The sequence below is a fragment of the Hyperolius riggenbachi genome, chromosome 6 (assembly GCF_040937935.1).
Source record: "Hyperolius riggenbachi isolate aHypRig1 chromosome 6, aHypRig1.pri, whole genome shotgun sequence".
Taxonomy (NCBI): domain Eukaryota; kingdom Metazoa; phylum Chordata; class Amphibia; order Anura; family Hyperoliidae; genus Hyperolius; species Hyperolius riggenbachi.
In genome coordinates this window covers 270,879,946-270,897,183 of record NC_090651.1, presented here as the reverse complement: position 1 = coordinate 270,897,183, position 17,238 = coordinate 270,879,946, and the positions used below count along the sequence as shown (strand labels likewise).

Below are 17,238 nucleotides of genomic sequence, written 5' to 3'. Positions count from 1 at the left end.
GTATGGATAGCTCCTTAAGTCCTAGTGTATGGCTAGCTTCTGATGTCCCTAGTATATACTGTAGCTAGTGCCTGATGTCCCTAGTATATGGCTGTAAATCACTAGATACATATGGTAAATGATAAACTGCCATACAAAGGTTATGGTAATGTAAAAAGGTTTGGACTGAAAGGCCAAGAACAATAAATCTAAGCATACATATGCTCTGGGGTGGCTTCCTATGACCCTCTCTTGCCCCCTAACATTTCAACTATCCCACAATTCCCTTGTCAGTTTAACATGATGTCTCTGCACTTTACTACACAATATAGTATTATGTACATTAATAATCCTGCCTAGATCCTATATGTACATGCATAACTGATAACCTAGTTATTATATAGACCTGGTGCAACCTCCTCTGCTCTTCTAGACCATATTATGATTTTCCTGCTTTTCTTCATGAGCCTCTCACAGGACATGTTACTAAAGATATCTCTGTGTAATCATGACTGTTCGATTGATTTTCTCCATCCTGTTAATATTGAGCATTAGCAGAGCTACACAAGGAAGTATACAATGACAATGTTTCTATTTCCTTCTGTTTAAAACATTTTCTACTATTACTGTCCCACAACACAACCTGTAGTGAGATGGATATAGAGGTTATGTCCTTGATGTGCATTTACATAAATACATTCATGTTGTGAAGATTCACTGCCTACTCTTGTATTACTTTATGAGAGTCCCTGAACCAGACCAATTACGGTATCTAAATCGGGTTGATTTATAAAGGTGTGAATAGACAATTTTAAGGTTTTCTCAGATAATTTTTTTTGTTTGCCACTGTATTAAAACTGCTAATCAGGTCAAAACATTGCGTGCATTTCTTAGTTACCATCATCTATCACTGGTATCACCTGTCCTGTGGATATCACCACATTTAAAAAAAGAAAGGGAAAAAAAAGTGAAACTCACCTGTGTAGCACTTTTACTATTTTCTCTACTTTATGATTATTTTATTGGAGCGTCTGTTATTAGTTTAGTGACACAAGGGTTGCTCAGTAACCAATGCCCCAAATTTGCTTCTCAGTCATCAATAAAAAGAATAGAAAATTAAACGTCTGCATGTTTCAGATTTACACTTCCCCTTGTTTGTTTGGACATCTCATTGCATCAGATACCAGAGTTAGGGCTAGTTCACATGGACATCTCGCGGCATCTTGCTCAAATACTCTTTTGCTAGCGAGCAGACATGCATTTGGCAACCTTTGCTGGTGCTCCCCTTTGTTCATTGTTTTGACCACTGGAGGGGCACATGGATGCGTGGTAGTTTGGCAATTCAGAAATTAACAAGATGGTGGGAAAAATTAGGATCAAGCACAGCTTTTGCGCAAATGATAGTGCTGCATCCATGCAGAAGCCCGGCACCTCACCCTTCCCTAATAGTAAGCTGTTATTATAATAGCATGAAATTAAAGGGACTCTGAGCAGTGCAGTACCTATGGAAAGATGCATATCATTTTAAAGCTCTCTTTCTCCTCTTTCCAATGATATATAAACCACCGCCCTATGCCTTTTAGTTTTCGCTATTTTCGTGATTGAAATCGCGGCCATGGCAATTTTGATCGCGAAAATAGCGAAAACTAAAAGGCGTAGGGTGGCAGTTTATCTATCATTGGAAAGAGGAGAAAGAGAGCTTCAAAATGATATGCATCTTTCCATAGTTACATTGTATTACACAGGACGACTTTTCTCCAAAGTCGGCAGCTCGATTCAGCACAATGCAATGAAATATAAGGAACCCAGGGGGATAGAATTACAAACATCATGCTGGTAGGTGTGAGGATGTAATGAATTAGTTGTGGGTATGCTTAAAGGCATACCCACAGGCACTGCTCAGAGTCCCTTTAAGGGCTCTGCCTCTGACACAGGAGACCAGGGTTTGAATCTCGGCTCTGGCTGTTCAGTAAGCAAGCACCTATTCAGTAGGAGACCTTAGGCAAGTCTCCCTAACACTGCTACTGCCTATAGGGCGCGTCCTGCAGCTCTGGTGCTTTGAGTCCGCCAGGAGACAAGCGCAATATAAATGTTATTTGTCTTGTCCTGTCTTGTCAAATGATGCCTTGCGCTGCTGATTGTCTTCAGAGCCAGGCTCTCCTCCTAGGTCCCCCTCCTGCTACTGTGCGCTCTGCCACTGCCCATTCCTCCCTCCCTACCCACAGAGAACAACAGCTGCAGCAAGAATGATAGCAGCAGATGGCAAACGCTCACTCACCTATCCATGATCCAAGCGATAGAGAGCCCTTCATCTGAAACCCATCTGTCTCTTCTACAGTGCAGCCGCTTGCTCTGAACTTCCTGATTCTCAGATCAGACAGGAAGTAGGAAGTAGTAATAGTAGTAGTAACAGAGTGGCAGCACTCTAGAGGAGACAGATGGGCTCCGGATGACGGGACCTCTATCGCTTGGATCGCAATAGGTGAAAGTGAGTCATCTGGTGCTGTCATTCTCCCCTGCTGTGGCTGCCTTCTCTGCTGGACTATCATATTCACTGGGATGGAGGCTGCATGGTGGCTGTCTAGTTTGGAAGGAAATCGGTTGTTCGGTGGTGGGGGTGGTTATGTGATTCTGTCTGGGGAACGGCTTCCGGTTTGGCGGTGTCCAGAGCTTTCTGCTATCGCCAGGCTGGAGATGCAGGGGGAAAGTGCTGCTGCTGTGATATCTGGCTCCCTCTTCAGAGGGGTGCCCCAGCCCTTGAGTGCAAATGTCCCAGCTATCCATCTCTCACTGTGCATTTTGCTGCTGCTATTCCCTGCTTTGTGCACCCACAGAGGAAAGCGGGCTGTTGCCCATAGCAACCAGTAGCTCGGCTGCCCCGGTGTGTGTGGCATGTTGCTGTGCAGCTGCATCTTCTGATTCTATTACGACATGATGGGGGGGGGGGCCCAAATCAGTTACTTTGCTTAGGGCCCCATTTAGCCCTAATCTGGCTCTGCCTGGACTGCATCTCTTAAGATATAATGCTCTATTTTGTTGCTACCACTCATAGGGTTAAGTATGGTTTCTATTAATGTTTATCTTGTTACATGTATTTAGATTGTGTACAGAATCCATTTTGTTCTCTATTCTTATGCACTGTCTTTATATATGGTATATCATTTTTTTCATGATAAAATATTGCTATGCTTAATGTTAAAAAACTCATATGATATGAGTTAAACATTGTGGCCTAGGCAATGATCTAGTAGATGGGTTTGTCTGGGGTATCCAGCATTTCAGTTGAATAATGAGCAGAGGTAAGAGAAAGAAGCACACCCAGGACAAGTTGTGGAGAAGCTTTCGGTTTCCTGCACACAGTTTAGTACTGCCTACGTATTGGTGTAAAACAGGTATACGGTTTACAAAACTGTTCCTGAAAGTTTTTAGTATAGATTAAGATAGGAATTGACTGGCAGTGGCAAGAAATGTGTATTTGCAGTTATTTGTTTTAATACTTATAGTTTAAACTGTATGTATAATTATCCAAGTTTGTAACGCAGTATAGGTTTTCCAGACATCATACTTGTGAGAATGCAGCATGTCGAAAGCAAGGGCTGTACTCCAGGGAGTGAAAGAGTTTGGCTTTCTGAAACATTGATTAATATATTAAAGGACAATTTGAGTGAGGGTGGCAGTATTGTAAGAAGTAAAAGTCTGTGGGAATTAATGGCATGCACAGGATAACTACTAGACTCTCTAAAAATCAATGCATGTACAATATTTTACTGCAAGAGAGAATCTTAAAGACTCGTCCAAGAACTGATTTAAATATACCATTTCATAGTTTGGTAAGCTGAGTACCCAAATGTTATAGTTTTGTATCATATGAAGATTTCTAGCTTAAAATCTTTTTTTTTTTTTTTTAACATTTGGTTACATAACTGAAAGCAGCCCAGGTAAAATACTGTTACAGCAATTACCACTCCTGCTAGGGACACCCTTTCCCCCTCAAGATGCCGACAAGCTACACGTGGACAATTTTGGGGGCTCACAATGCAGCGCAGGGAAGGGGGAGGGAGAGCGGCGAGTCGGGGGACACAGACCAATGTCATGGAGCAGGGAACATGCCTCTGCGCCCCATCTTCCCCCTGTGCCGCCTCAGGTACACTTTAAAAGTGTTTTGCTTGATGTAATCTAACCATGAACTCTATGATTGAGGTATTACTAAAGATCGAAGGTGCCCATACATCAGGCGATGTATAGGCAGATTGACCATGAACCAGATCAGAGAGAGATTGGTTGCCTGCCCATACACCGCAAACAAATTACTGATAGATTTCAGCATGAAATCTATTAGTAGTCGGCCTAGCAACGCTTCCTCTGCTGCCTGCATGGCTGCCCCAAGTGTAAAATGCCCCCCCCCCCCCCCCCGCCCCCAGTTCTCGTGCTCTGTCAATTCTCACTAGTCCCGCTGGAGTGACTCCCAGCATCCTCTGCTGTCACTCCCCTTACCCCAAGTGCCTGTACCACGTGGCGCGTCTACTGCATGGCGCTGGTGTGACTTCACACACGCGCCTGGTGCCACGTGGTACAGACACTCTGTAACGGGCACCGGGGTGGGGGGGACATTTTACACTACAGCGGATACAGCGGCTGGGGGTCCTTCGCGTATATTGGTTGTCGCAATATCGAATTCCGTTACTACTGCATAACCGATTGAGCACTTTCGACTGAGGTCTTCCAGCATGTCCATTTGACTGTTTTCAGCCCAAAATCGATAGAATCATTGATCAGGGAGACATGTTGCAGCACAGATTTTGTAAAATTATTGAATCGTATAGCCGATTTGCCCGCAAAATTGTTTTATTTATGGCCATCTTTATCGTACTTTCACACTAATACAAGGCAGTGTGTTCTAGTAATAAACTTCTTGTTACATCCTGTGTCTGTAAAGGAAGCTGCAATTAAAACTTGTTTGTATGCTTGGTGTGTATTAGCCGAGAGAGATGTTAGCCTTAAGGCTGATTAAAATCTGTAACTCCTGCATTCTATATTGCAACACACTAAGAAGCTAGATTATTATAGCCTCTCCTATCAGATCTATGTGTGCCAAGCAAACAAATAACTAGTCTGTGTTCCTTTTCTTCTTTTTCTGCCTGAAAGAGTTAAAGATTTCAACTGTATCCCAAGTGCTTCAGGAACACAGAACAAATACAAAAAGATGGCAGTTGTAGATGCATGATTTATGGCACATAACTGTGACTTAAAACATTATTTTGTGCAAGTAATTACAGACCATACAGTTTTAGATGATGAAGAATGTGTGAGTAAATATTTCCAGCAGTTGTAATAGATAATTTTCTAAAACTCGAACAGCTGGACACACTTTTCCCAGCAGTTTGCCTGTTGAAAAAACATCAGTTTACTGCTAGGAAAATGAGTATTATGAGTATTAACCACAAACAGAAACTTCCCAGCATGCTTATGTATCATGCTGGAGGCAACACCTAGAGCAGGCACTTACAAAAACTTATGCAAGATAAAACCTCTAGGTCACTCTAGCTGTTATTAATGATAACTTATATAGTGCCATCATCTTCTGTGGCACTGCACAGAGCACGGATGTCAAACTCCAGTCCTGAAGGGCCGAGGTCCTCTCACATTTTTGGCACAGCTCAAATTAATTGATTGGACTAAATCAGAAAGAGTGTGGTTCATCAAGTAGAACACAATTCTCCATTTCTCAGTCCATCCAAAATAATGGCATGGATATGACCCACAAAGACTGGAGTTCGACACCAGTGTTATAGAGTAAGAAACAAACAAGGGTATATAAAAATATACAGATTGTTATGTATAATAGTAATAGTGACAGATGTATAGCGATTAATAACACATACAGCATTTTATAAGACATACATACACAAATAATGAGTTTTAAAGGTGTGTTTCAAGGTTGAAAGGTTCACACATACCACATGTTGAGATTCTAGAGAGGTTCTAGTAAAAATACTATTTCCCTTATGTATGCATATGCAACTATTTTACCTTGCTCTAAAAATGGTTAATTATATTGGGCATGTATGATGTTATGTATTTCCTGTTATGTATCTGAAGCATATTGGTCTGCTTCCTGACATACTTCGGTTTTTGGAATGCATAACTTTGAAATACATTGATGTTGTTATTCACATTATGCTGCATTCATTTAAATGTAAACAGATTTGTTTTCTCGAGAGTGAGGTTCTAGTTTTACAGGTACACTTGCTCACATGCAGCAGAACTCAGGAAGAAGCAGGTGAATAGTATAACATAATGTTGAGCTCACAGCATGTGGCCAATATTCCAATCCGATCGATCCCTATCTGACTACAATTCTATTAGATTGTGATTAATTCCTACACTACATATTTGATGGAGCCACAAACGTACTGCTCGATGGAGAACAATATTGTGGACCATCTATTCCTCTACCCCCATTCCACAGAGATTTTCCAACATGTCCGGTCAGAACTTCAATTGATAATTTGCCCCAAATCGATCGAAAGTGAATCGATCCTTTATGCTGGAGCAACATATAGCTGAATCAGCCGAAATAAAAATTGATGCGGCAATGTCAAGCTTAAAGTAAGCCAGAGACTAAGAAATAGAACTAATTGATACTTACCTGGGGCTTCCTCCAGCCCCATAAGCACGTGTAACTGGCTCAGTCACGTCAGTCCGGGTCTACGGATTACGCATGCGCAGAAGACCCAGACTGGACCTGACTGAGCCTGTTACCGGTGCTGATCACGGCTAAATGGCAGACTGTGGGAAGATGGCCAGGGACTCACACGTGATTATGGGGCTGGAGGAAGCCCCGGGTAAGTATTGACTCATTCTGGATAGTGTACTGGTTAAGGGGATCAGGGTTTTAATCTCAGCTCTTTCTGTTCAGTAAGCCAACACCGATTCAGTAAGGAGACCTTGGGCAAAACTCCCTAACACTGCTTTGAGTCCGCTAGGAGAAAAGCGCAATATAAATGTTCTGTGTCTGTTCTATGTCTTAGTCTCTGGTACACTTTAAAGGGACACTGTAGGGGGGTCGGGGGAAAATGAGTTGAAATTACCCGGGGCTTCTAATGGTCCCCCACAGACATCCTGTGCCCGCGCAACCACTTGCCGGTGCTCCGCCCCCACCTCCGGTTCACTTCTGGAATTTCAGACTTTAAAGTCTGAAATCCACTGCACCTACGTTGCCGTGTCCTGACTCCTGCTGATGGCACCAGGAGTGTATAACACAAGCCCAGTATGGTCTGTGCCTGTGCAGTACGCTCCTGGTGACATCAGGGGAAGCGAGGACACGGCAACGCAAGCGCAGTGGTTTTCAGACTTTAAAGTCTGAAATTCCAGAAGTGAACTGGAGGCGGGGCCGGAGCATCGGTGAGTGGCTGCGCAGGCACAGGATACCTGCAGGGGACCATTAGAAGCCCCGGGTAAGTTCAACTCATTTTTCCCCCGACCCCCCTACAGTGTCCCTTTAAAGCACACCTGTAAATAAGGAGAAAAAAACTCAGATACTTACCACAGTAGAGGGAAGACCCTGGACTTTTTATCCTTGTGGCAGTACTCCCTTCCGTGTATGAGTTGAGGCCACACTACGCAGGCACCAGTGGGTTTGTACCTGCGCAGTAGTATGAAATGGCTCATGCTAAGCAATGAAAAAAGCCGTGCATGAGCGGCTCTGTTCTACTGCACAAGTGTGGGCTGTACTTTGCACCTGTGCAGTGTAGCCACACTCGTACATGGAGGGGAGCACGGCCGCAAGCAATATTTGGCTTTAATTTTGATTATTGTTTAGATGGATGCAGAGCAGAAGGGGCATAGGAAGATCAGGAAAGGCTCTGGATCATCAAGAGGCTGCTCCATACTGAGGTAAATCTCTATGGTTTTTTTTTTCATCCTGATTACAGACTCTGATTTTCTGGTCATGATCCTGTGTTGTTCTTCTTTTCTCTGTAGACTAAAGCCGGAAGTGATACCAGCCAATCAGAGCCTAACAACTCTATCACCTGATCAAAAGGATCACATGCTTCTCTGTGAATTCTGCTACAACTCTATTTGCAAGTAATACAGAGGAATGTACCTAAGTGTTACTATAGTAATGATTATACCTATTATATCTATTGTGCAGTGCTGCGTAATATGTTGGCGCTTTATAAATACAATAAATAATAATAACAATGTTTTAGAGTAGATATAAAAATGTGAAGTACCTGAATAAGGTTTGATATATGGTAAGTAAGATATAAATAGTTCGTACCTGAATAAGGTGTGAAGGAAATCCCTGTGATCTGAGTAACAGTCTCTAAAGATATTCCATTGCCTGTAACAGTCAAATCCAAAAACTAAAAAATACTGTTGTGTTATGTTACACATCTGTATTATAATGGTAATGTAGACATAAAGCACATCTGTTTTAAAAATAATACTCAAATTTGAAGTAAAGCCATCTATGCACCCCTCATGTACAGACCAAAGACCAAATGTCTTCACCCCTAAATCACAGCAGCTTTGTATGCTTACTTTCCCCCAACAGCATCCAGATACACTCTGCTAATTCTTCTGACACATTTGCACCATTCAATTTACCAAACAGCAACTGTGTAGCAGTAAGTGCAAACCACAGTGACAACAAACAGCAGCTATGCAACCTTAATGTGCTCAGCGTCAACAATGCATTATGCACCCAGTAACAAACAGCACAAAATCCACTGACAGCGAATGTGCAACCTCAATGTCCTCCTTATCATTAGCAATGTACCCAGTAACAAACAGCACAAAATCCACTGACAGGTATGTGTAACACTTAGTAATGCTGGGAATACACGGCTCGATTCTGATCCATTTAGATGGTTCGATAGATAATTTGTGACACGTCCGATCTCCCGCCTGATCGCTTCGCCGTGCGATTCTGCATTGAGGACAAAAAGATAAGAAAAACGATCGGAAGATAAAAGAATCGCCTGCGGAATCAAGCGGGGAATCGATCGAGTGGGAGAATCAAGCAGCCAAATTGAGCTGTGTATGCCCAGCATAACTCAGAGACCAGATCTGCGGAACTAGCGGGACTGTCCTGAGGGGATCCCAGCCTTTCCTCTGCTGCGCTGCCTGGTTCTCACACCCTTCTGGGCTAAGTGTCTCCTTTTAAGCACACTTACATGCTTCTCATGCACTTTACCTACATAGGCTGCTCCTTGTTGGTTTGTTTATTTATTGCAGCTGTTTGCACTATGATTTCCTATTGCACTAGCACTTTGATCTTTTGATCTGTGTATGTGTTTACCACAATTATACATAAATTTCATTGTATGTTTTTCTCAGCTACTACTGTATGTCATGCACATTTGCACCATATTACTGAACCCGGCCGGGTTCAAACACCTGTTGGATCTATTTAGATACCCATCAGGCTGGAGTGTATGCACGTATGTACACTTGTATGCATGCATATACACATTTTGGGGTCAATATTTCAGGTGTGACTTTGATACTAGAACAATTTATTGTATTTCATCTATAATATCTATATACAGACATGATTGTTTGCAGGGAGTGTTTTAGGACTATGTGGTCAGTTTTAATTGTTTTTATCCTTTTTTGAACTATCATAAGTGTCATTATATACAACATGTGATTTTGAATAAAGATATGTTTATACAGTATATTGTACTTGAGTGGGGCTGTTCATATGGGCCTTCTTTTCTCGTTTTTTGCAGAGACCAGATCTGCACTCAACAATCCACCCACAAAATACATCTAGAACACTTCTTGTAGCCTTTGCTGACCCCCCTATGTGCCCAGCTGACCCATGCCTTCTACAGCTGTTTCTACTTCACCCCTGTAACTAGAGCTCCTTTAACTCCTCTGTTTACCAATACTTAGAGGTACAGACTAACCAGCAAGCTCATGGTGACCCAGAACTCATTGGAGTGTGTAAGGGACTACAATGGTCCTAAAAGCCCCCTTACTAAGATGTTAAGAAAAACAAAAATTTGCTTTCCTAAAACAGAAAGAATTTGCGATAATTCAGGTTGGAGTGAGCTCGAGATGTCTCCCAGAGCACCACTGCTGCATATATGCAAATTAACCATTGTACCCTTAGAAGCTACCAATACTCACTGACCTCTTTTTAGTTAAAGCGAGACGTTCCACTGCTCTTTTTAGTTATTGCATCTCTGTTTCCCTCTCTAGTTAGGTTCCCTCTGCTCTGCAATCATTATGTCTCCATTCCACCTCCACATAGTTAGCGTTCCTCTTCCCGCACCATAGTTAGTATTCTTGTATGTTTCCCCTCTTCTGTTGTTAGTATCTTTCCCTAGAAACCTTTAGTCAGTGCTTCTTTCTTCTCCTTTGCCCAGGAAACCCGCTACCCCCGTTTTTTGCAACTTTTTCATTTTTAATTTCCCCTCCAAAGCAAAATTTTGCTTGAGCCTCCCAATTAAATTATTATCTATCTATGTGCCACCTCCGCACAACAGTTTTAGGTAGGCAGAAATGCTCATCCACAGTATTAGGTAGCTCCAGGTACCCACCTGTATAAGTTGCCAGAGGTGCCCCCAGTATAGGTAGCCAGATGTGGACCCCATTATCAATCAGTCTCCTCAAGGCCCACAGCAGACCACATATTGCCACCAGCCACACGTCACGCTATAGGCCGCCTTGTCTGCGGGCCCTATAGAAGCCGCTATGGCTACAATAATCAAATAAATTTGATTCTGATTCTGATTCTGATTCTGAATAGTGATCCCTACACCACTGTGTGGCGTGTGCAAGCCCTAACCCTTTGTTCTACACTGTACCTCACCCACTGCAAAGAGAGTTCCTCTGGCACCACCCATGATTAGCACTCTTGGGCCACACTTCATGAATTTGTTCCCTCTGAAATTACTCCTCCCAGAATCAGAACTATCCCACCTCCAATCAGGTTCCCAGGACAGCTCAAGCAGTCAGATGTTATTCGGCATAGCGCGGTTCCATAGCAGCTCGATTGGCATGTCATGTTGATTGAAAGGTTTGTATGTGTGGTATGGTTCTGCATAACAGTTTTTTGATAAGCTCCAATTGAACCTCATTGGTGGTGGGATAATTCTGATTCTAGGTAGATATATTGGTTTTTGCACTAGTTTTTTTTCATGTGAGTCTGTCCTAGGGACCGAATTGGTCTCGAAACGATCGCCAGTGTACAGCAGATGCTTATGCATGTGTGATGGGACAATAAAAGGTACACTGCTCCTAACAAAGCCTGTGTGCGGACCCCTCTTTGAATCTAGTGGATTACTCTTGCCTAGGGATCCAGAACAAGTGGCTGCTCTGTACAAGTGTGCAAATCTTTTTACTCATTCTTTTCATAATCAGAACTTCTTCACTCAACAATTACAAGTGCAGATGTCTAAAATCGGAAATGATCGATACAGCTAATGGACATCAGTGATTACAGCACAGTACATTGCATTGTCACAAAATGGGCAGGAAAGTGGTGGAGGTATGAAAATGTACATGTGAGTCTGATGTCAGATGACATGTTATTTGTCACTGGGATCTGGCAGCAGACAATGGACATCATCATTACTGGAGATTGGCATGAAACATCTGATATTCTAAATGTTGGGATCACATAGGTAACAAATGGATAGCCCACAGCCAAAGTCAGGCTGATTACAAGTAGGTGCCTTGTCACGGTGATCTGGTATCTGATTATTAGCAATTTGGATCTAAAATCACAAAACCAAAGGCCTTGCTATCACAATCTGTCCAAATGCAACTGGGATGTGGCCTGGGCCTGAGACTAAGGTAGGTACACAACTTCTGTCAGCCACAGCAATGAGGTAGTGTGTGTGTGTGGGGGGGGGGGGGGGGGTTCACTGCAACAAAGCTGCCAATGGAGTAAGTAATAAACGCAGAAATTCTGACTCAACAAGCAAAGTCCCTCTGTTCTGGTTTAATGCAAGAGCCCTGTACACAGGACCATCCAGCTCATTGGATGATGAGTTAGTAACAACAAAGGCAGGGGTGTAACTAGGGGGGAGCAGCCCCTGCGATTTGGGGGGGGGGGGCAGAGCTGGGAATGAGGGGGGGGGGGGGAACACAACTACTAAGCAGAGCTTCCCTTCCTCCGATACAGGGAACTATACTTCAGATCAAAAGTAGAAAATGATCCGCAACGTTGTCATAGCTATGACTAAGGACTCTGGTCCGAAACATGTTAGCTATGAGGTCTTTTGACTGCACTAAGGATATGTCCTAAATAAAGAATCTGGTGAAGACAATGTTGCGGATTATTTTCTACTTTTGTCAGTATTGAGCTTGGCTGCTTTGGATCCAGCACTGCCTTCCCAGGCACAGTGGAGCGGTATTTCACTTGTATTGTATACTTCAGATCAGTTGTTTTTGTGGCTATACTTGTTATGGGTGTGAATATAATGATGGGTGAACTTGTTTTATGACCCTCGTGAGGTGGGCCCCAAGGCTGTAAAAGGTACCAAGAGAAGGGGTGTGAACATTCAAAGTTTTGCTGGGGGGCTCCATGAATTGTAGCCAGGCCACTGACTGAAGGACTGGACAAAGCAAAATGTTCCCCTAATACAGCTTAGAGCACAGTATATCTCCTTGGAGCACAAACATATTTTAAAGAAACTCCACCATGCTGAAAACAGTGTCATTGTGAAGGCCCTCAAATGCAGCAATCTGAATAGGACCCGACCCACCCAAACCACCTTTCCACTAATCAGTGGGGACTATCAGAGACAGCCCCAGAAGGAAAAGCCACTATGCTTATATGCTCAGCAGATTCCATTATACAATATAAGGTAGAGGTCTACTAGACCTTTAGGACCTGTTCCCACTTTTGTGTGCATTATTGAGCCCATGCATTTGAAGGATTTATAAAATCTCATAGGCATGTGATCTGCCATAAACCAATCATAACATTCCCACTAGGCTGCATGCTGCGTTCCCATGTTTAGATGCACCACATGCTGGGTTTCTGTTTGACTCCTCTGTACTTCCACATTCAGTATAATTGCATGGATTATGAAGACACACACAAAAATGTAGTGGTGTGGTAACAGGGGATGCAGAGGTTGCGACTTAACAAGAACCCCTGGACCTGAGAGGGGCCCACACGGGGCCCCATTCTAGTTGCTGCATTAGCTCTTTGTTAATGCTGTAGTGATAATCCTCTATATGTGCTGTGAACAGGGGTAATTACTGCTTACACCTCCCTCCCACAGGAGGAAGTCTGTCGGCTATGTGTAAAATGTGCATGCAGGCCCATAACTCAGTAGCTACGCCACTGCCAGGCCCGGATTTACCTCACAGGAACCTATAGGCACAGATATCCTGGCACCCTAGACTTTACCCTCTATGAACCTACAAACCACCACCAAACTGGACCGCAAGTGCGCTGGCTGTCCCAGCTGTCACTTCTCCCTTACTTTCCTTGTTACTCCCCTTGATCATCAACGGTAGCTACAGGTGCCCCTTAGTATTAGACAGCCAGTAGTACCCTTAATATTACGTAGCTAGAGGGGCCCCCAAGTATTAGGTAGCTATAGGAACCTTAACCTTCCTGGCGGTAAGCCCGAGCTGAGCTCGGGCTATGCCGCCGGAAGGCACCGCTCAGGCCCCGCTGGGCCGATTTGCATAATTTTTTTTTTGCTGCACGCAGCTAGCACTTTGCTAGCTGCGTGCAGTGCCCGATCGCCGCCGCTACCCGCCGATCCGCCGCTATCCGTCGCGCCGCAGCCGCCCCCCCCCCCCCCAGACCCCGTGCGCTGCCTGGCCAATCAGTGCCAGGCAGCTCTATGGGGTGGATCGGAATCCCCTTTGACGTCACGACGTCGATGACGTCGGTGACGTCATCCCGCCCCGTCGCCATGGCGACGGGGGAAGCCCTCCAGGAGATCCCGTTCTTTGAACGGGATCTCCTGATCGGAGGGGCTGGGGGGATGCCGCTGAGCAGCGGCTATCATGTAGCGAGACTTTGTCTCGCTACATGAAAAAACAAAAAAAAAATTTCAAAAAAAAGATTTGCTGCCCCCTGGCGATTTTTTAGCAAACCGCCAGGAGGGTTAATATTAAGTAGCTAGAGGTGCCCCTGACTGAAAGGAGAATGCAGAGAGCAGGGTGAGTAACTTCTCATTTAGACTCTCATCAGGACTCTGCATAGGGAAGGAGGCACTGGGGGAGGGGAATGAGCTGCCTTTTCATCATCAGCCGCCTGTAGGCACGTGCCTACCTACGGCACCTTATGGTAAATCCGGCCCTGGCCACTGCACTTATGCGCATAAATGCATATAAATGAGCTGTAGTTTTTGTTGGAGTGTTTTTTACAATGTATCAATAAAGCAGGGACTTTTCTAGTTTACAAGTTCAGAGGCTCTCGCTTCCGACTCAGGTTAAATTATGCTACATTGTTTGAGAAATGGTTATTATGAAGCCTGCCAATCAATCTGACCTTTAAATTTGACAAACGGCAAATATGTGCTGTTATTGTTCTTTTAGCGATGGTTAAAGGATACCTGAGGTGACCAGAGTAGTGGAGACTGAGGCCATACAGTGCACTTAAATGACTGCGCATGCGCTGCCATACTTACTATCTGGGGCAAATCTGACGACTAGATCTAGTCATGGCCACTTATGGAGAGGATTACCAGCTCACAGAGCATTTTGGCAGGGGGTAGACACAGCGGTAAGAAAACTCCAATGCCCACACCATTGTATGGCCTCAATTTCTGCTGCTTTGGTTGCAATGGTAATTCATACCTGAGGCGACCAGAGCAGTGGAAACTGAGGCATACAGTGGACTTGAAAGACTGCACATGCGCTGCCATAATATTTCTGGGGCAAACCCACCGACTACATCTAGAGAGGATTATTGCCTCATGGAGTGTTTCCGCAAGGGGCAGACACAGTGGTAAGTGTCTGCTCCCATCCCCACACCACTGAATAGCCACAGTTTCCACTGCTTTGGTTGCTTCAGGTTCCATTTAAAGTTGACTTGAAGTCTTGCACAAGACACAAGGAAAACTATCTAATTACTTCTCATCTTCAAGTAATCACAAGTGTAATTTGATCTCTCAGCTGTGTCAGCACAGAAATTCAGCAGTCCTTGGCAGATACAGTTATTATGTAAACACAGGATGTTAACCCTTTGTCTGCTTCCATGAAAGCAGGAAGTAGACAAACTGCAGATTTATTGCAGGAGTTCTGTAAACCTGTAACAAAGAATTTTTTTTTCTTCAAAGGTTATTATGCTGTTTGCTCATCTTTTAGAGCAGAAAAGAAGTTCTGAGTTCAGGTCCGCTTTAAATAATTCAAAATACTAGTCATACCCAAATTTGTAAATTGTTCAAATTATTTGCCCATGACACAAGCAACAAATATGTTGAAAAAAGAGGGAAAAACAGAAAAGCAGTCTGATCAGTATAAAGGTGGCCACTAGCGATACAATTTGGTGAACTATCATTTACAAACGATTATTTGTATGAACGACCGGAAATGACCATTGGGGACCACTAAAGGACAAAGCTCTCCTTACCAATCTGATCAGAGATCAGGGATCGATCCGAAAATCGGATTGATTTCATTAATCTGATCGATTTGGTTAGGAGATTTTCATCTGTAAAGGCTTGTACCCACCTCGCGATTTTTTTTTTGATTCTTCTGATGACCGTCAATTTACTGAGCGTTGCATGATCAATTCCGCAGTCTGCGATTAGACGGACAGCGCTTAGCAATACGCACACCAATAACGACCATCGCAGCGGATCAGATCTTTAAGATCCCCGATGACTCTTGGGCCAAACGCTGTGATCGTTTGAACGTGCGCCATCGTGTGTTGTCGCATGACGTCACATGTTCCCGCGGGCAGTAAGATGGATCGGTAACGCTCATCATCGGGAGTCGTAGCTGCGATCCATCTTCCTGCATCATTAAGGTGAGTATTCAGCTTTAGTGGTCCCAAACAATCATTTCCGATCGTTCATACTAATAATCGTTCATAAACAATTGTTCGCCAAATTGTATCATTAGTGGTCACCTTAACAAGCACTAAATATTACAGTAACATAACAAGCTTTTCAAAATCCATTTTAACAAGATACACCCAGAACAGACTATTTAGCAATATCACATTTAGACATATTACCTGTAAAATACATCTAAAAAGAAAGAATATAAACAATCAAGTGACAAAAAAGCTCAATTCCCCTTTGCGCATAAAAACACACATACAAAATACAGCCCTGAAGAAGATTCTGCTACCTGGGTGTAAATTCCAGACTTGCAACTTTCCCTCTGTCTTTCGCCCCCCTCCTTCTACCACGTCTGCAGAGTATCCAGTGGTAGGATGCAGGCAGCTGTAGGAAAACAGAGGAATCACTGTCCCATCTGGATTGCAGGGGCACTCCCTCCTACAGCTGCCTGAACTCACTCCACCAATAGCAGCGAAGGAGAAGGGGCCGACAGCCTGCCCAATCCCCTCCACCACCCAAGAACAAGGAACAGTTTATTCTGCAGTGGAAAAAAATGAACACTGGCTGCTCCTTCCACTTCCAAACTGCTTAACTTCTTCATCACTGCAGGACTTTTGTGAAACTTGCATGGAATTCTGGGAAGGAAGCAATACAGTATATAATCAATCTCAAAACAAAAAACAAATCAATACTGTTTTTATATTTTTATTTATTTTTATAAAAAGTAAATTAATGGTTTTTGAATCAGGGAAATGTGACAATTTACATGTGAATATTTCTTCATTACCATCCACGACCAGCAGGTGAAGTACCCAGGCAAATAAAGTCTTAAAGGGGAACTGAAGAGAGAGGTTGTCATGTTTATTTCCTTTTAATCAATACCAGTTGCCTGGCAGCCCTGCTGGTCTATTTCTCTGCAGTAGTATCTGATTAAAACCAGAAACAAGCATGCAGCTAGTCTTGTCAGATCAGACTTATAAGTCTGAACCACTGAAACACCTGATCTGCTGCATGCTTGTTCAGGGGCTATGGCTAATAGTATTAGAGGCAGAGGATCAGCAGGGCTGCCAGGCAACTGGTATTGTCTAAAAGGAAATAAACATGACAGCCTCCATATACCTCTCTCTTCAGTTCCCCTTTAAGAAACTGTATTTCTGTGCTGAAAGATCACATTAGCAGACCACGATGAGAATTAAAATTACATTTACTGTATATTGCGCTTTTCTCCTCAAAGCGCTTGAGCTGCAGCCACTTAGCTACT

At 43.5% G+C, this 17,238-nt stretch overlaps 1 protein-coding gene across 1 annotated transcript in view; it reads right to left on the bottom strand.

Moving 5' to 3' along the window:
* PHLDB1 (pleckstrin homology like domain family B member 1) overlaps window positions 1–16,325 on the bottom strand; it is a 190,484-nt gene extending 174,159 nt beyond the window's left edge. Inside the window, exons 1-2 of the mRNA XM_068240824.1 lie at window positions 16,267–16,325; window positions 8,264–8,326 (exon numbers count right to left, since the gene is read on the bottom strand). The gene's annotated coding sequence lies outside the window, so the exon portion shown is untranslated. The remainder of the gene's footprint in view (window positions 1–8,263; window positions 8,327–16,266) is intronic.
* Between the last annotated feature and the right edge of the window lie 913 nt (window positions 16,326–17,238).